Genomic DNA, 21,372 nt, shown 5'->3' with positions numbered 1-21,372 from the left:
TTGTAGTTAATGACACAGCAAGTCAGTATAATTATTATGTAATTTAATCTGAACGGCTCGGGTGATCCTATTTGACTCGATCGTACGACGTATGAGCTAATAACTTTTTTAACACATGACACGATCAATTTACATATCAATACGTTATAAATAGAAATAGTCGGACGACATTCAATCCAGAACTCCTGTGAAAGTTTTCTTGTGGGGTAAAGAAAGTAAAACCTATTTATATTCAGTCTTTCTTCTAAAAGAGGACGAAAGATACCAGAGGGACAGTCAAACTCATAAATCGAAAATAATCCTAAATTATTACAGTATTTGGAGAATGGTGTTTTAATAGCAGATTCTGATTGTTTCTATTAAATTTATTCATATTTTTTATATAAACTCATGACGATCAAATCAAATCAAGAGTTTTCTTTAAAGTCGGCAATATACATAACAATACAACATTATCTATGAGTGAACTTTTGAACTCACATACACGATTTAAAACTTGACATATATATATACACATGTATGTGTGTGTGTTGTTTAGCCACCTGTCTTTTGTTAAACACTTAGTCTATATGTCACTATATAAATAACACATAGCTGAGAGGGTGATAGAGCAGATTGGTACCCCGAGAAAACATTGTCAACCGCGGCGAAGCCAAGGTTGACAATGCTTTTTCAAGGGGTACCAATCTGCTCTATCACCCTCTCAGCTATGTGTTATTTAATTTATTATACTGAACGTCCTACCATTTTTGTCTTTTACAGATAAATTTTATTTCAAAAGGATTTTCTATGACGTCACGTACATAACAACGTTACGAGTATTAGAAATAAACAACAAGATGTTTTTTTTTTTATTTTGACAGTTAAATAATAAAATTTGATCCAAAACGTCAAACTTAAGCATTGTATTCAACTACTTGATGTAAATTCAATCCATTGTCCTTTAAATTGTCGATTTTTGATTGGTTGAGACGAGAGGGTAACATTCAAAAAAATTGTCACCCTCTCAGCTATGTGATAGAGTAAAATGACACCCTCGTATTAGCCAATCAAAATATGGCATTTTAACGTGAAGTATAATAAACTTGATTGGCTTAGGTGGTTTGCTGTCTTATTGGCGCATAACCCACATCTAAAGTTTGAGTCCCGCTTTTGATGTAGTTTAAAGCGGCATATAGTAGGGTGTAACGGAATAACACACGGCTATATTTTATAGCATTGGAAAGAGGAGAACAAGCCTCATTGAAATAACGTTGTCGTCGTTGTCTGTCGTGGTCACGTTTTCTTTAAATCAGGGTCAAAGTTCAAAGCAAAAATTCCAGAAAAATGCACAGTCACATTTAGATAGATTGTTTCTCCTACATATATGCGTTTGGAGCAAAATAAAAACAACTTGTTTATAGAAAAATATCTTTTGTATCTACATTTAGAACTTATTTCATATTTTTATCGCCAAAAATGACTTTATAGATTGACTTATTTGCATATAGGGTGCAAATTTGAAATTTTCAAATAGCTGTCAAACAGTGACCTTGACCTATTTTAAATTTGAAATTTTTGTATTCAATTCATTTCAAGTAAGCTCTAAAGATGTTTTTTAAATCTTAACTTTAATAATTTGTCGAAAACAAAATGTCTTTTAACGTCTTTTGATAGTACTCGTGTTCGTCAATTTCTAGGTAAATATCAAATTTCTGTTATTGGATGGGAAAGAGTACATATAAATGATTTGTTTCGAAATTTGTGTAATTTTAACGTCGAACTTGGTTGAATATAAATCTCGGTTAATAGCTTGCTTTACAGAAGTAAAAATTACTGCAAACAGAGGGAAAAAGGGGGGGGGATAAAGTTATGAAAACAAAACGTCTATTAGAAACAGGTAAACTGACACCCCATCCTAAACATACAGATGACTAAATTAGCAACAATTGGCTATAATGTTTACAAGTATTCCAAAAATATAATAAGGGACAGGATATATGTACAGCGCCGATGTATTTTACAAACAATTGCAAACAAAAAAGGCGTGAGAAACCATAGGGACATTAAAAACTTATAAATTAAAGACAAGCTGGCATAAACACGAAAAAAAAACCAAATTAATGCAAGTAGAAAATTATGATCGAAGATAGTATTACATACCTACTACGTTCCATGGTCTCCTGTAGTTTAAGCCCACCAACCACGTCAAGGTCAGAGACCATATTGCAGGGTGTTTTTTTTGTTGTTGTTGTTTTTTTACATATCTTTCCCCACTAGATAAATTATTACTATATTTCCCGTGATTTCATAATTTAGTAGATGTTTTATTAATTGTTAAGAAAATATACTGGACTGCTTAATTTTCAGTCGATAGCTAACAATGATTTATAAGGTGCAAACAGAAAAATGAAATCTTATATACATCGTCATCTTCGTCGTCATCAATGTTTCTAACTGCAACCAGACGAGTATTTACAGTTTAATATATGTCATTTGCCTGACATGGGCATAAATCTGTACATGATAGATTTTGTTCGAAGCAAATACAACCCTTTGAAAACACAGATTTCCCATTACAAGTACAAACTAAATATTGCAGAAATTCATATGACATCTGACCCTCGAGATAAGCAGGAACAAGTCATTCTTCTTTTCCCATCCGAACTGAAGAGGAGAATGTAGGGTAGTTTTGCTATATGGGGAAACATCAAATTTATGTCCTGAGTGAAGCTCTTATGACATATTGTTTAAAAGTAGATTCACAAGGAGTCATGTATACGTCGTTCATGCGATTCAGGATAGTCTGTTCGACTTTTCTTTTCTTTTTTAAATTTTGATCAATGTCAATAAGATAGCAACCCAAGAACACAAAACACATCTCTATAGGCCTATAAAAGATTGACATCGGCCTCGATTCTATAAATCGGTTGTGAAGTAATAAACTTTGTGGGAAATCCTTTGCATCAGTTTTCTTCTTTGTTTCTTTTTAATTGCCTTGAAACAAAATTAGTGATGTGTAAATTATTGTGTTGTTCTGCATTGGTGATTTTCGTTGTATCTTTTCTTGTATAACGGAAAGGAAACCTAAAAGAAACTTAGTAGGACAATGGTGTATGGACAAAATCCGATATGGAAACTACCATAGAAACTGGTATATTATACTTTATTTTTATGAGAAAAAAATTAACAAAATCTCTCACTATACAAAGCTTATCTTTACATTTACTCAAGGATTTGTATGGTAAATCTTTGCAATACTGATGTATGTTTAGTGTTTGGTATTTACATAGGAAAAGCATTATGTCTCATAGAATTTAAATAAATTAATACAAATTGATGTGCAAAAAGTGGCGACCAATTTGTAGCCTACATGGATATATACTATTTGCACAGTGCCCTCGCCAAGTAAGTTGTAGTCATGTCCTAAGGTTTTCAAAAACAAATTGTTCACGCTGCTTTAAATATCATGCCACTTAATTCTTCTATGAAAATTCTATACCTCTCAAGCAGCCGTGAATTTTGTTTCATAATATTACAAGTGGAACTAGTGTCACTCATTCAATATGCTGTTTTACTGTAGAAGAAAACATCTAGAGAGATGGGCTAAAAATACCAAAGGCCCAAAAGACCAAAAAGACAAACAGACATACAGACAATCAATTGTACACAAAACACAACATATAAACATATTTGCGCCTGTCCCAAGTCAGGAGCTCTGGCCTGTGTTAGTCTTGTATTATTTTTACTTGTTGTTTCTTGTTTATAATTTGGAGTAAAGTATGGCGTTCATTATCACTGAACTAGTATATATATTTGTTTAGGGACCAGCTTAAGGACGCCTCCGGGTGCGGGAATTTCTCGCTGCATTGACGACCTGTTGGTGAACTTTTGCTGTTGTCTGCTCTATGGTCGGGTTGTTGTCTCTTTGACACATTCCCAATCTCCATTCTCAATTTTAAAGGCTGAGCAACACGAACTCTACCAAAAACTTGGGGGATCTCAGCTGTTCCGAAAGGATAAATAGATCCAGCTTCCCATGTTACACCTGTTAACATAGACATGTACTATATTCATTCACACAAGAGGAATATTGAAATTTGAAAGTTACTTTTAATTTTGGTAGTTTTTAATGATTTTGGTGCTTTGTCAAGACAACTGAAAACTCATTCTGCTCTGTTCTTTTTTTTATGACGGACATGATACTTTATTTCACACTACTCATCTGATCATTTGGATGTTTCTACTGGCCATACACCCGATTTTTCAAGATATCACTGATATCATTTACTAAATAGCACTTGACCAGAATACCCCAAAATCAACGGCCTGTTGGACCTGTTTGATGTTGTTCAATTTACCACGACTCTTTGCTTGCGGAATTGCAAATGCGACTCAAAAGAAGTATGTGGTATGATTGCCAATGATTGAGACAACTCTCCACAATAGACCAAAATGACACAGAAATTTGAAATAACAATAGGTCACGGTACGGCCTTCAACAATGAGCAAAACTCATACCGCATAGTCAGCTATAAATAGCCCCGAAATGAAAATGTAAAACAATTTAAACGAGAAAACTAACGGCCTTATTTATGTACAAAAATATTAACGAAAAACAAATATTTAACTCATAAAGAAACGACAATCCCTGAATTACAGGCACCTGACTTGGGACAAGCACATACATACAGAATTCGGTGGGGTTAAAAACATGTTAGTAGGATCCCAACCCTCCCCTAACCTGGGACAGTGGTACAGCATTACAACATGAGAACGAACTATAAAAATCAGCTGAAAAGGCTCAACTCACCAGATGGACACAAATTCACTTGAAGTGAACGTGGCCGGGTACTTGTACATCCCAACAACAAAAAGACACTAGGTAGTACTCGCAGTTAACTGACATCTAATTCAAAGCCACTAACAACTAACAAAAATTCATGCATCTAAGACGTAAACATTGATGATATTATAATAATCTAGACGGTAACGCATTTTATTGGAGCATAGTATTACTATAGGTTGCAGCATCCTGTAGTGAATGCATGCTTGAGATACTTAATAAATGGAAATGCTCATGTTGTCCATTGATCAGGTATCATGCTGAAATTGATGATTATTGAAAAAATGGTGATTAATAATATGATAGCTGCTAATTCATTATTTATTTTTTTTTACATTCTATGGCCTATTTCGTCTGGCCCTCATACTTTTATGTATTGAATCCATATTCTTATTTTGTTTTCGCCCATACTTAAGTTATTATGTCTTTACATTTTGGATGTAACGGTTTATTTAGTGGTTCATACGTCTTCTTAGTTGATACAATTATAGTGAAATATTTATTCAATGTTTTTGCTCTGTCATGGTCGTTTTCTGTTAGAACTAGGACCTGCTTTAGTCTTTGATGGTATACTTTGAGAGTTCTTTTTTAATCTGACCTGGCCCTGCCAAGTGGGCTTTTCTCATCACTTAGCGTTCGTCGTCTGATTTCGTGTTTGTTAACTTTTACAAAATGGATCAGTCTCTGAAAATACTGGGCGAATGTTATTGAACATATGTATTTTAAAGAGTCGCCCGATAGTTTGGGTTAAACTTTGCAATTATCATCGGTGTATCTAGTTTAAAAAACTGTTTGAAAAACATGTCTGTCATCGGACTCGGACTTCTTTTAAAATTAGGTTTACTGTGTATTGCTTCATATGTGTTTCTTTATTCTACATTGGCTAGAGGTATATAGGGAGGGTTGGTATCTCACAAAACATGTTTAACCCCTCTGCATTTTTATCGCTTGTCCCAAGTCAGGAATCTCTGACCTTTGTTAGTCTTGTATATATTTTTTTAAATTCAATCTCACTTATATGTTTTGAAGTGTAGTGTGAGGCCCGTTTTCACTGAACTAGTACACAATTTTATTTAGCGGCCAGCTGATATCACCTCCGGGTAAGAGATTTTCTCGCTGCGTTGAAGACCCATTGGTGGCCTTTGGGTGTTGTCTGCTCTTTCATCGGGTTGCTGCCTCTTTGACATTTTTCATTCTCAATATTATTACAACGTTATGTCCATTCACGTCAAAACGGTCAAAATAAATGACTTCTTATAGGAGTTATCGACCTTAAATGACGAATTTTCTCACTTGCATCTTCGCCTGTTATATTGAAATATATGATAAATAGATAGAAACTTTTCATAGCAAAAATTACCATTAAAGACAATGTCTATTGATATATATAGTTCTTTTATTCCCTCCCATTAAATTCCGTAGACCTATATTAAAATTTCTTTCCGTTTCCGTTTCCGTTCCGTTTTCCGTTTCCGCCGTTTAGCAACACCCGGTTCAGAACATCTGTATCTTGTGACTTAATTATTGTCCTACTCTTGTTTCCTTTCACACCGAACTTTTTGTCTACGTGAATAGCATGTAAAATCATGCGAGTATTTACTTCATCGGGCGTACAAAATAAGTTTTAAAACCTGAATACTCCTTCTGAGCAGAATTAGGGTCCTTGGAAGTGCTATCTAGATAAATGACTTCCTCATGTATCATAGTAACTGCTGATCTACTTTGATGCTGAACAATCGATTCGCGAAAAAATCTGATTATGGCTTCTGGTTCTCACTGACTCAAAGAAACTTTTTCCAGTCAGGAATTTGACGACCTTCTATACATGACCTGAAACACTTTAACAGACGAACAACTCAAGAACTTGATTCAGCTTTAAAATATCTGCAGTTGTGTCTGCTAGTGTAAGATTTATAGAAAGAATGGTGGTACAATATTTTGTAATCATGAGAACGAAGATGGTCTTGGTCTGAAGCATCATGCAATATACTAAAATATACATGATCTTTCCGTACTCCCATAGCCTCGATAAAGCTTTTGTTTGTGCTAATTCCTCACATACGCAATTCAATAAGAATAATTAAATAATTAATAAGAACCCTGACATATAACACACTTATCCCATTGTATCTCATTCCTACTTCGTTTAGGGCTTGATTGGCATAGTTTAACAAGACTGTGAATGTGTGCCATATTCCGGGTCTGAAGCGTGACCGAAGGATTTGATTTGTATATTACAATTTTAACAAAACTATCCAAAAAACGATAAAAGTTATAAAAACCAACAAAAAAATATTTCCTCAAACAGAACTACGATCTTCAAACTAACTGGACTATTCAAAACATACAAATCGACCATACAACTAGCAAAAAAGAGAAATGAAGTTAGTGACAATTGTCCTAGTTAATGACCTGATAGTGTAAGCTACAAAACGATTAACGGCACGAGAAAAGGCGTGTTTGAATCAAGGCAGAATTATCACTTAATTTGTGTTTTAAATAGCTGATTTCTTCTCACCGATTAACATTACACGAAAGATATTTAGCACACATATGAACCATGTCTTATTGATGCAATCAGAGTAAAAATCCCATGAAAGTAACACGCAATAAATTTTCTTTCGTTCAAAATGTGGAATATATTTCAGTTAAAAAAATAGTCTGACTTAAATCACGAATTACTTATACTTAAATTATATAAGTCTTTTCAGCTTTCGGTATATGATAAATTTAGTTTTTAAGCTAAATGATAAGTATCATTTGAACAAATAACACAGAAAGCAATAAATTTATTTTTCGTGTTGAAGATGACCTGTATGAGGAGGTATATTTGGGTACCCTAAGAAACCACAAAATTTTGAAAAACGTGACCACGGGAGCTTACGACGACATTCATGATTGGACAATATAATGATTTTCCAATAGTTTGCATATAAATATAGCCGTGTGTTATCCGTTAACTTAAAATCGTTAACTAGACGATACTGGGCACCCTACTAGTATAACATCTTTCTCAAGGATATGATAATAGGAAGATTAATCGAAGAAAGATGTACTTATATCCAACGCCCCTCTTCCCAAAATATTGTTCATCTTTATTCATTCTGAAAACATGTCCCATCTTAACTAAGTCTGATTAATCTCCAACTTATTTGTATCCGGTTTTGCACTTGAATATAAACCTCATTAAATGTTACTTAAAAGGAATTAATATTTAAATCAGTAGTTAAATTCCATTGAGAAGAATACTAATCCGAATCAAGTTTTAGTTATTTTGGATATTTCAAGTTAAGAAATTACTAAAGAATAATTATCTTATTTTGACCTGTTGAAACAACGATTTAAGATGTATATTGTAGACATAATATCATAAAGTGTAATAAGGAATGAGAAGAATTTTCTATTCCATAATTTAATCCGATAAAGTGTAAACAAAGTTGTAAATTGATCAACTATGCCGTAATTGCTAGGTCGGTGGGGGAGAGGGCGCACACACCCTTTGGTTGCACAATTTTTATAGCATTACCACGCCTGGTAAACCATCTAATCTCAACCAAATGGTTGAGACGGAAAAAAGTATTCAGTCTGGCAATTCCTGTTGAGCTTTTCTGGTTCAAAATATTGAAAATAAACACAGGGTAGGTCGAATTTTCCTCGATTTACTGAAAATCAATGACTTTTTTGTAAAATCGGAGAATGTCATGCCATAGATAAATCATAATTGTAACTAATATGTCTCTTCTTGGTTTAAAATATTTTAAATTGAAGTCACAATCACTTTTCTCCTACGGATAATAATGTTTACATTCTTTAAATCCGATAGAACTGCTATGATATTAATGACTAGCAAGAAAATATGTCAATTATTTGTGTTTTTTTAGGCTTTACGATAACCACGTCTGTAAATTGCCCAAATATTTTTTTGTCAAGCCTACTCTGAGCAGAAAAATAAAAAAAATATAAATGGTTGAGATATAAAGGTGTTGGTTGAGTCTTTCTGTCACAGTGTTGAGACTTTCTGGTTGCGCTGTACTATTCGAGTTTACCTTTTTTTACGGTTAACCTGATTCGTGTTTTCTGTCTGTGGTAACATAAAATCTAAATACACTCAGATACAATTTTAAGCATTGCCGATAGAAAAATGCATGTCTTACAAATATAAATAAGATTATTTTACAATGGTTATTTATTAGTATGATTTGGATGAATTCGGTTCCTAACAGAGATCAAAATTTAATTAAGGTTTATGTACCCTTCTGTAGCCATTTTTGTACGAACTTTTCAAACTTCAATTGTATCAAAACTACAGATATTATGAATAAAAGAGATAGGCCATTTTGTACATATTCCAAGGGGAAACTTGATGCAAAGCATTATTTTTTACTGTTCCATTGCATTTAATAGAAAAAGAGGACTTTGTGGCAAATAAATCAAGATTTTTATAGAAAATCCACAGCCTTTATCCTTGTACTCTCATATTTGGCAATTTGATGACTGATAGATATAGGATTATTGCATGCAGTGCTAGCATTGATTTCCTTAAAACAAGTTTATAAATGTAGTTATTGGTTAAGACAAGTATAAATATGGCCAAAATCAAGTACACCTTTTAGGGTGCGCTCGACTTTAGTGACTCAGCACGAGGTGTTTTGGAATTTACAGGTTACTTAGAACTTTTTGTAAAAAATAAACACTAGCACATCATAGAAAATCAAGTGAGTAATTTATGTTTCAAATTTTATAACAAAAATCTCTGTATTAAAGGCTGTGGATTTTCTATAAAAATCTTGATTTATTCGCCACAAAGTCCTCTTTTTCTATCAAATGCAATGAAACAGTAAAAAATAATGCTTTGCATCAAGTTTCCCCTTGGAACATGTACTAAATGGCCTATCTCTATTATTTATTATATCTTTAGTTTTGATACAATTGAGGTTTGAAAAATTCGTACAAAAATGGCTACAGAAGGGGTCATAAACCTTAATGCCGAAAATGCGTTCATTTATAAAGAAATAAAATAGTTAAAAACTAAACAATCGAACAGTACCCCTTGTCTAGGTTTATTTTATCGTACATTATTTCAGGTAAAAGGTGGTGATAACTTAAATATGAGTAAAAGATGTCATTTTTGTCATTATAATACTTATCACCAAAAACAATGTGATTCGATTTAAAAATTGCTTTGTTTAGTATTATAAGTGACGTCCAACTTGGTGTAATCACAGGTGTTGTATTGAAATAATTAAAACTGTAGTTAGATGTTTGTTCACAACTGCATTCAGGGCAAATCCTTAATATTTGGTAATATGCAGCAACATTTATATTATAACCCGGGCCCCGTTACACTAGGCCGTGATCGCACTACGATATCTAAAAATATAATGCTATTGGCGATCGTAGTGCAGTTTGGTCGTGTTACGGTCTTGATGAGGTCTTTGTATTCGTGTTGAGAGTAGCCAACTTTTATTAATTTAAACATGTTCAAAACAATCGTGATGCGTTCGTGGCGAAATCAGGTCGCAGTTCTGTTCTAGTCGTAGATTTTTTTAGTCTCGATTACCCAGACGCATATTTAAATATATCTACTTTGAAAAATAAAGCGGCTGAATGATCGAGACTAAGATTTTTTTAGCCGTGGAACTGTCAGGATCAGTTCCAGGTTGAACTGTGTAAATCGATTCTAGGTATAGAACTTACCAATGACCAAATCAGTTCTTGGTTAGAACTGTTCTAGCTAGAACTGTCTTAAAAGTGTCAGGAGATAGTTCCACATTTGTCCGCTAGAACAGTTCTCCTTCACTCAGATTATGACAGTTAGAGGTAATCTCCATTGTATGTACATCGCCTTTGCAATTTTTTAAATGAAGATAACTTTTGATGAAATGAATGAATTTAATGATTATCCATTTCTGAATATTAATTCAGTTTTCTTTTGAAATATTTCAAAACTGGATTCGACGCAGGTAAATTGTGGGAGATAGTTAGTTTGGACTCTGGCCTGGTCAACTTAAATTCTAAAAAAATTGTGTGTGTCTATGCTAAGCATGCGATATCTGCTAAAAGCTGTGGTCACACCTTCACCTTACCAGATAGCTCGAACGAACGCCGAAAGGATAAACAAAAGTTTTACATTTACAAATTTTTTGCATCCGTTAGGAGTTCGCGATGTAATGACCAAATAGAGGTTTCCAGATTTGCTACGTATCAGGTACGGTTGGTACGTAACACAACCGTTGGTGTTGTTTGGGAGGTTTCATTTAATGCATGAGATTATTGTATGTATCATGATGAAAATAAAGAAACAAAATTGCATATCAGTGATAAAAACCTTAATCTTTTATTTTATTACGATTTCTCTGCTTCTAGAAAACCTTGCACGTGATTTTATACGATAAAATTTATTTTGTGCACAAGAGAATGAATCAAACAGTCCTTACTGGAACTGAGTTGTCTCGACCTTTATATTCTAAAAATAGATTTGCATTTCTGTATGGCTATGTTTTTGTTTTTTGTATATATAAAGAAAAGGATTAGAATAAAGAATGTTTTCTAATACTCAAATATAAATTGGAATAATTAGAAATTACTTATTAATAATATCTTACTTGTACCTTACTGGTGCCATTAATGACTACATAGACGGATTCAGGGGGAGGGGGCTTGGGGCCCGCCCCCCTTTTCGTGGCAAAAATTTGATTGATTATCTAGGGAATCACTGAGGCATGGATGGAGCCCCCCCCCTTTTTTTATGAAAAGTTCTGGATGCGTCATTAAACTAGTACACGTGCTTATGGCAAAAATGAGTTCAAAATTGTGTTGATTTCTCGTTAAAATATTTTTTTTTATTAATTAAGCTATCTTTTCGATCATTGGAGCAACATTTTTTCATAAAACGCAACACACATTGTAAAACCATCGATCTATTTTTTTCCTTATATTTTGTCACTGAACTTTTTAATAAAATTGTTGATTATATTAATTACTTAAAGAATAAATATAAAATTTATGACACTAACGAAAACCATTTTTTGAGTCGAAATATTTATCATCACGATGTTACTTCATCGTGTTCGCTTATTATTATTATGTCACTAGATATTTTTATTACATTAATATTTGTAAATATTGTCGCGAGTAAAACTGTGTATTGCACGTGCCTGAGAGTAGTATAATATAATCTACGAGGGGTAATGTTACAGCACATTTCAGTCAGTGTGTAGCTAATGGTAATGTCTTTGGTTAGCTTGCTTGTTAGCTGAACCGTGAAGTCATTGTTAGGAAAGGTAAACTTCCCTCCTTTTAAAGTAGCTTAGTCCTACAGAGAGATAGATTTTTTTATCTGTTGGACTAGTCTACTATTACAGGAGGGAAGTTTACCTTACCTAACAATCACTTCACGGTTCAGCTAACAAGCAAGCTAACCAAAGATATTGCCATTAGCTACATACTGACTGAAATGTGCTGTAAACCAATATCCATCCATTAATCCTTTTGTCGTACAGCATTGCCAAAAAAACTTCATGCAACACAGCGTTTTTTGTTCACTTATAAGTTAACGGCAATAATTTGACGCTATATTTACACTTAGTCTAATGCTATATGAATATGTCTTTCTAACTCTTCGTTATGTTGTACGGAAAATACTATGTTGCTATATAATGTCTTTTGCACCATTTACAACTGATTTATGGACTCAAAGTTAAGGATCATTTTCATCGGTTGGTAAATGTTTCTATGTAATTTGTTCAGGTTTATATGTACTAGTATCATGAATACGATACTACTTAAAATAGTTAACTCCAGTTTTTCTGAGTTTTCTCTCTCGGCTTACTGCGAACAAGATATATGAACAGTTGTGTTAATAAAAAGGGCATGTTTCTAAAATTTATAGACCATATTGATATTATGAGGGTTTTTTTTATAAAGAAAAACTTTAAGCCCGACGGTAAAGATAATTGTCCAAAAAGGAAGGATGTCAAGTTAATACGATATCAGCCATATCTCTATGCATAATTGTTCAAATTGAAGATGTAGACTTGTATTTTTAATAATTTCTTTCTGGACGTCTGATTTTTTTCATCTTTATTTAATTCTTCAACATATATATACAACAGATATATTACATATAACACAAAATTATCACAAGGCAATGTTATTTAAAAGTATAATAACATACATAATCAGTACAATAATTAGAAATCAAACGTTTTGACACCTTCGGTTTTTTGTAACAGAGTATTAATTTTTGTAAAGAATGTCTCCCTAGACTATTTTTTATCTTGATTGAATATCCATTGACAAAGGGTGTTAGACCTCAAGCGTACAGACTGCACAACGATTTGGTTTTATATTAGTTTTGTCATTTTTCTTTTGTTATTAAGGTCAATTTATTTTGTTCAAATTCATTTTATTTGATCATTTTTTCTAAAAACTTACCAAAATAATACAAAACTTTAACATTTTATAATGATACATAAAGTTATTACAAACAAAATTTTTAAAGTTTTAAATTTGTTTTGTAATTTAGCTTCTTTGTATCTATGTAGTTTCACGGGGAAATAACTCTTGACTATTAAACCTTTCGTACCAACGGTTACTTGCAACGGTTGCTTGAAAGCATAATCGAGTGCACACACTATTGTTTCCTACGAATACAAGAAGAAACCACATGAAATTAGTCCCAAATTACAGCTAAAAGTTCTCAAAACAGTTCTGCATATGATTCCTAAAACATGTGTTGATATAAAGTGCATGCATCAATAATTTTCAAAAGTTAAATGAAGGCTCCCACTTCGTACTACGGTTGGTACGGTAGCAAATCTGGAAACCTCTAATAAGCCGAAAAATGGGTTGGAAGAGGAATAAGAAAAAAAATAATGTCAGAATAAAAGCCAATAGTTTTGCCTGATCATGATTAAGAAATTGAGCCAAAAATATTAATGATACCAAAGAAAACTAACATACCAATAATTGATTTTTATTACGCGATTTGTTTTCAATTTGTATGTATCCGTTTTATTATCAATGTTCTTTCTGTGGTACGATTTCCAATGATACAACTCTCCACAAGGGACCAAAATGACACATAAAGTAACAACTAGAGGTCACCGTACGGCCTTCAATAATAAGCAAAGCCCATACTGCATAGACAGCTATAAAAGACCCCAAAATGACAATGTAAAACAATTGTAACGAGAAAACTAACGGCCTTATTAATATATAAAAAAAAAAAATGAACGAAAAACAAATATGTACACATAAAAAAAAACCAAAATTCTAGCCCTGGAGATGTCAATTACAACATTATTGACGTTAAAGATTCTGTGCAAAACTGCATCTCAAACGCTAGACTTAATACCTGGAGCGTTAGAACTTTAATACTAGTACATAAAAACACAGCTATTTACTATTTAGACTCTATTACAACCAAAGGCCTCTTTAGAAGCTGCTGTGATAACTACAGACAAGATTAAAATGACTGTTGAAATGTCAAACGATATACGGCAAATTTATGAATTTTGACAGTTGTATATGTAATTGATACTAAGCAACACTAGGTCATGTTTTTCTCTGACTGTTTATGACGTCTTTACACTAAATTCATTGGATGTTGGATGTGTACGGATTGATAGTTTAGTCTTAGTTGCATGATTTTTTTATTAGTTGTTAGTGGCTTTGAGCTGTCAGATAACTGCGAGTACTCTCAGATCTGTTCCTATTGTCTTTTTGTTGTCGGGATGTTCAAGAACCTGGCCACGTCCAATTGTATTTTTGTCCATCTGATGAGTTAAACCTTTTTCAACTGATTTTTATAGTTCGTTCTTATGTTCTTATGTTGTACTGTTATATATACCACTGTCCCAGGTAAGGGGGGATCCCGCTAACATGTTTAACCCCTCCACATTATTCATGTATGTGCCTGTCCCAAGTCAGGAGCCTGTAATTCAGTGGTTGTCGTTTGTTTATGTGTTACATATTGAATCATATTTGTTTTTCGTTATTTTTTTTTTATATAAATAAGGCTTTTAGTTTTCTCGTTTAAATTGTTTTGCATTGTTATATCGGGGCCTTTTATGGCTGACTATGCGGTATGGGCTTTGCTCATTGTTGAATGCTGTACGGTGACCTATGGTTGTTAATGTCTGTGTCATGTTGGTCTCTTGTGGACAGTTGTCCCATTGGCAGTCATACCACATCTTCCTTTTTATAGTTGAAAATTTCATTCACCAGAAGATCTCAACATTGTTCCAGAATATCTCAACCGATACCAGAAAATCTCAACATGACATACTTTATAACATATTTAGCATAATGAAATTATATTAGTAAAGAAAAAAAAACAAACTATAATTTTATGTTTATAATGTTTTAGAAAAATACTAATTTACTAATATATATGCTAGTTTATCAATGATATCACTGTCATTTTGTCAATAGCTGACTGCGCTGGCCACATTTACCTGCTGGAGAAAAGTCATTACGATGTCATTTTAAATCGCATTCATTTGTGTTATACACGACACAAACTGTAATTCAAATATCTCTGGCATGACATTCTCCGATTTTACAAAAAAACGCATTGATTTTCAGTAAATTGACGAAAAGTCAACCTACCCTGTGTTTATTTTGAATATTTTGAACCAGAATAGCTCAACAGGAAGTGCCAGAATACTTTTTTCCGTCTCAACATTTGGTTGAGATGAGATGGTTTACCAGGCGTGATTACGTCCCTGTGTCTTTGAAATATTATTGGTCCACCTCTAAAATTAAAAGAACATTTGAACTGTGCTTTACATCTGAGGAAGTTATTTAACGTATGTGTGCTTAAAGTAAATAAAGCAGGGCAATTGACAAGAATATATATTTCAACAGCAGACAGGTGTCTTTGGTGTTTTTCAATCCACTGACTAAACCATGTGTTTTGAGCGAAGGTTGGGCTCCAACAAGAAGTGGTATGATTGCCTATGAGACAACTTCCTACCATTGACCAAATGACGTAGAAGTTTACAAAAACCATACTGCATGGTGATCTAGAAAAGGCCTTGAGAGGACACATAAACACTTCAAACGAAAAAACAAATATGGTATACAGCAACAAACGAAAACCACTGATTAACAGGCTTCTGACTGGGAAAGGCGGGGTTATACATGTTTGCTAGCGTCAAACTCGATCTCCATCTAACCTATGACAGTGGTGTTACAGTAGAACATATAAGAACTAACTATATATTTTTTTGAAAGAGTTTTAAAACAATGCACCATGATACAAGGCACAAACTAACTAAAAAAAAACACAAAAGACACAAAGTACAAATTTGAGAGTACTCCAAGTTACTGAAATCTGGTTCAAAGCCAATAATAAATAATAAAACAATCATACACATAAGACTTATATACCAATCAGTATAAAACCAACATCGAATGGATTTAGTGTAAAGACATAAACAGTCGAAAAAAAAAAATCTTCTGCAATGCCAAAATATATTTATCGACCGTGCATGTACACATTTATGTAACAGTAATATTTAGTTTAGTTTTAAATTTGTTGAAAACAAATAAATATATATCGATAAAGACAATATTCAAAGAAATAACAGGTGAAACTGCGAGCCACTGCTCACTGATGATACCCCACCCAAATACTTGATGTTAAACAGTAGGTTGTTGAGTGATGAATCTGAAAACGCATCACACGGTATAGCTGGCTTATATCAATCTTGAAACCAAATTTCAGAAATCTTTGTAATGTGGTTCGTCTGAAAAATATGACGAAATTTTCAACTTTGATGTCATGTGTAAAATTATGTAAGTGATGGTAAACAGGAAGTTGTTGAGTGATGAATCTAAAAACGTATCAAACGGTATAGCTGACTTGTATAAACACTGGAACTTTCAGAAATCCGTGTATTGAAGTTCATGAGAAAGATAAGACGAAAAATATTCATTGGACGGACGGACAGATAGACGGACGGACGGGTAAAGACATATACCTCACGTTTTTAAAGCCAGGGTATAATTACAATTTTGAATTTGTTACTTCTTGTAATAAATGTATTCAAGGCTCAATAAGTTTATCCGGATCGTATCTAAATATACGGGCTCATAACAAAATCACCGTTCAAATTTGGAGGTGATATCCCGTTTGTATAAATTAATGTTATCTATAGACAAAGCAAAATTTCCAAATCAATTCATGGTTTCTATGAAAGTCAGGATCATTCAGTAACATTACAACTAATAAAACAAGAGCACACGTTAAACTTTGAATTTATGTTGAAATATTGAAGTTCAGCTATCATATACTAGTAAATTACGCATTATCAATGTTCTTTGAAAGCGAAATTACTAACATATGAACTATGCCAGATTAACATATACACCTTGCAATCATTCCATACACCAAATAGATGTTTAGTGGTTCTATCGCTAACAGTACCCGAGAAGCAGATCAAACCACAAAACTAAATATTGTCTGATGAACCATGAAATTTAGGTCAAAGTCAGATATAACCTGCCAGTCGGATATACCAAATATAGTTGACAGAATGCTTATAGAATCTGAGATACGGTCATGACTCTGAAACGTTAACCTTGCTCACTGATGAATTAAATAATGTAGAGGTCAGGTGAAGCGTACTTGACTGAAATGAAGACATTGTAGGGAAGCTATATACCAAATATAGTTATTCTATTACTGAGTATTTCAGTTGACAAAAAAAAATCCCATCAGTCATTGAATCGTGAATATGAGATCAAGGACAATTGACATGACAGACGAAATCTTAGTAGCATAAGGTATTTATTTGCAAGGTATGAAGCATCCAGGTCTTCTACCTTGAACATATAGTTAACGCCATCGTCGCCGCCGCCAGATTGTAATACCTATTTCTCGCATTCTGCAAACAATGCATTATCTACTTTTATTGTATCATATGTAAAATAGACAACATGAATCACTACAAATACAAACAGAACATTAGACCACATAAAGACAAAAGAAGAACAACACACAGACCAAATAGCAGGATATCATGAGTTTTCAGTTTTGATTGAAACTAAAAAAAACAAAAACAGAAAAATTAGTGCCAACGAGACTTCTTTAGCTTTTAAGATCAAGTCAAATTGTTCACGGTAACAGCAAAAATGACATAAATTTATCATTTCAAGGATAATAACTCCAAAACAGATCCAGATATTTTTCTAATTTTCATGGTAGATACGCTTGTTGTGACAAGGCAATGACAAACAAGTGCAATAACCCCTATAAGATGTCGGTTGATATTTAAGAAATCATTGATGCAAGTTTTGATTGAAACTAAAAAAACAAAAACAGAAAAATTAGTGCCAACGAGACTTCTTTAGCTTTTAAGATCAAATCTGTTCTGTTGCTGAATAAAGTGAATTTGTATAAAATCCACAATATACAAGTATCATAACAGTAGCGCCAGCATGAAATACCAGGTTTTCCCTTTTCCCCTGATGTTATAATTTTTTTAGTAATCTTTTTTTTTCAAACATTTCAACTTACCTTCACTTTAAATGTACAAACGAAGATATTGAAAATAATGGTTTATACACCGACGTCGGAAATAACATACATATGTCTCTTTTTTTTCACTCCGTCATGGCGAGAGAAAAATATCAGAGTAAATAGATCTGGTCATGCTGATCAATTTTGCAGTTTACACTTAAATTCTATAGTTTTTAAAATAACAACTATAATTAATGCGAACAATTGGAAAAATGCATATTTTTTCTTCCAACCTAGCGTCTAAATTGTTTACGGTAACAGCAAAAATGACATAAATTTATCATTTCAAGGATAATAACTCCAAAACGGATCCAGATTTTTTTCTAATTTTTATGGTAGATACGCTTGTTGTGACAAGGTAATGAGTCAAACAAGTGCAATATCCCCTATAAGATGTCGGTTGATATTTAAGAAATCATTGATGCAAGCTATACTTTATTGTAGTTTTAACATGGTTAGGCATTATATTCGTGATTATTTTTTCCCGAGCGATAGTCAGAGGGCTAAAATAACACGAATATAATGCTATACCCATGTTGAAACTACAATAAAGTATAGCTTGCCAGAGGCGGATTTAGGGAGGATTTAGCCCGGGCGCCCCCTTTTTGGGAAAAAAATTTAGTTGCTTATTTAGAGAATCACTGAAACGTGACTGGAGCCCCCCCCCCTTTAGGCAGTCAGTGGGCCCCCACTTATGAAAATTTCTAGATCCGCCAGTGCTTGCATCAAATATTTCGATTCTGAATAGGACAATTAAGGTAATTTCTTTGGTCCGATAAGTATAAGTGTAAAAGCGTTTGTGAAGGCTCTTTCATGAACCTCCCTTTTTGTTTGCAAAGAAGCAAACGGCTGGCACTGTGATTTTTCAGAGGGAGGAGTTTGAACAGCCAGCATGAACGGTTGTCGTAGTCATTTTTAGAATGAAACACATTACAGTCATAAATTAATAAATGAATTAGTAACCTCATGTGCACCATTTAAGAGTTTGAAAGTTGATCAAAGTTAAGGAAAGATATTAATTTAGTGTATGATAATTTGATAAAATTTATTATTCTGAAGAAGTCACGCATGTGCAAACAAATTTTATTGGATTTAGAGAATGGGTTTGTTCACAAAGCGAAAGAAGCACGTCATATTAGAATTTTTGTTTATCTTTGCCATTTAAAGTTTTTCAATAATGAATATCTGTATGTGAGACAATGTCTGAAAAAGTCTAATTTTCATGTCCCATCTTTTACCAGCAATTATTTTTTTATTCAGGCATCTTTTTGGAAATTTTTAAGTTTCAGTATTAACTCGAGTATATAATGAACCAACTACAATCTATTAAACATTCTTTTTAATATTTCGTCTAATAAAATATTATAATTTAAATGGTCACCCCCCCCAAAAAAAAATCATGTTGTCCCCTGTTATTTTCCGAAAATTAAATCATTCAAAGAATATCTAAATTAAGTAAACAGCCTTCCGATTTTCACACATCTGATAGATTATATAAAAAACGTTGTTCTGCTCACATCTCTAGATTGATATAGGTGAAGGACGATTAAATAAAACATCACCTTAATATCAGCAAGAAGGTCAAAATAGATTCACCAAAATGAAACTCCTGAATAATCTATAACTACTCATTTTACAATGATACCCCCAAACATCAGATCAATATGTGCAATACATGCCTCTTATAGTTTCTTTACAGTATGGGTTTGGCTCATTGTTGAAGGCGCTATGTTGACCTATAGATGCTTACATCTATTTGGACTCTAGTGGGTAGTTCTCTCATTAACAATCATACTACATCTTCTTATTTTTTTAAATTCCATAAAGTCCAAGGACCATTGCTTCTTATTAATTACACAAAACTATTATACCAAATAAGTCACTTTAGCTAAATAGCCATAAAAGGTTACGATTTAGCCAGTCATCCCCCTCCCACCATTCCCTATTGGTAGAAAATGTAGGCATGAATGTTGGTTGGTGAAATCAATGAACATAACAAGTGAAACTGCGAGCTACTGCTCACTGATGATACCCCCGCCGCAAGTGGATAATATTAATTGTGTAAAAATATTATGCAAGTGTTCGGTAAACAGGAAGTTGTCGAGTGATGAATCTGAAAACGCATCACACGGTATAGCTGACTTATATTAACCCTTAAACCAAATTTCAGAAATCCTTGTATTGTAGTTCCTGAGAAAAATGTGACGAAAAATTTTCAACTTGGCTATCATGTGTAAAATCAAACAAGTGTTCGGTAAACAGGAAGTTGTTGAGTGATGAATCAGAAAACGCATCACACGGTATAGCTGACTTATATCAAGCCTGAAACCAAATTTAAGAAATCCTGGTAGTGTAGTTCCTGAGAAAAATGTGACGAAAAATATTCATGGGACGGACGGACTGACTGACAGACTGACGGACTGATGGACTGACGGAAGGACAGACAGAGGTAAAACAGTATACCCCCTTTTTTTCAAAGCGGGGGTATAATTAGATTCACTAATGATGTTTCAGGCTGACATTGGTTCCAACTGACCAACAGTATACAAATTAAAGTGATTTCAATAATTCAAACTATCTCAAAACCTTCACAGAATTAATCTAGGAATTTGTCTTCTAAATTTTCTTTTAAAATAATGGCATCAACAATCAGTCATGATTAATGGTGGGCGCTAAGGCCTAATGAATGGGGTGACATAGCAGAGGGAGCTGGAAACTATGCAAAATATTTACATCATTGCAGCTTTCAACATTTTAATGAAGGCCTCGGTTGCCGAGTAGTCTAAGTAGTTACCACTGTAATCATTAACCAGTCAACACTGAGGTTGTGAGTTTCGAAATCCACTTGTGCAGTTCAACGGACTCCAATCTTAATTAACTAGGATTGTCAGTTTTCTTATTGAAAGTATGGGGTTTTCTCTGGGCATTCTGGATTCCTCCATAAAAAAAACACTGCCAAAAAGTGGTGCTAAAAAGTGGCGTTAAAACACAAAAAAAATCAAATTAAATCAACGTC

Source organism: Mytilus galloprovincialis, chromosome 3, assembly GCF_965363235.1.
Source record: "Mytilus galloprovincialis chromosome 3, xbMytGall1.hap1.1, whole genome shotgun sequence".
NCBI classification, from domain to species: domain Eukaryota; kingdom Metazoa; phylum Mollusca; class Bivalvia; order Mytilida; family Mytilidae; genus Mytilus; species Mytilus galloprovincialis.
This window is presented reverse-complemented; position numbering follows the sequence as displayed.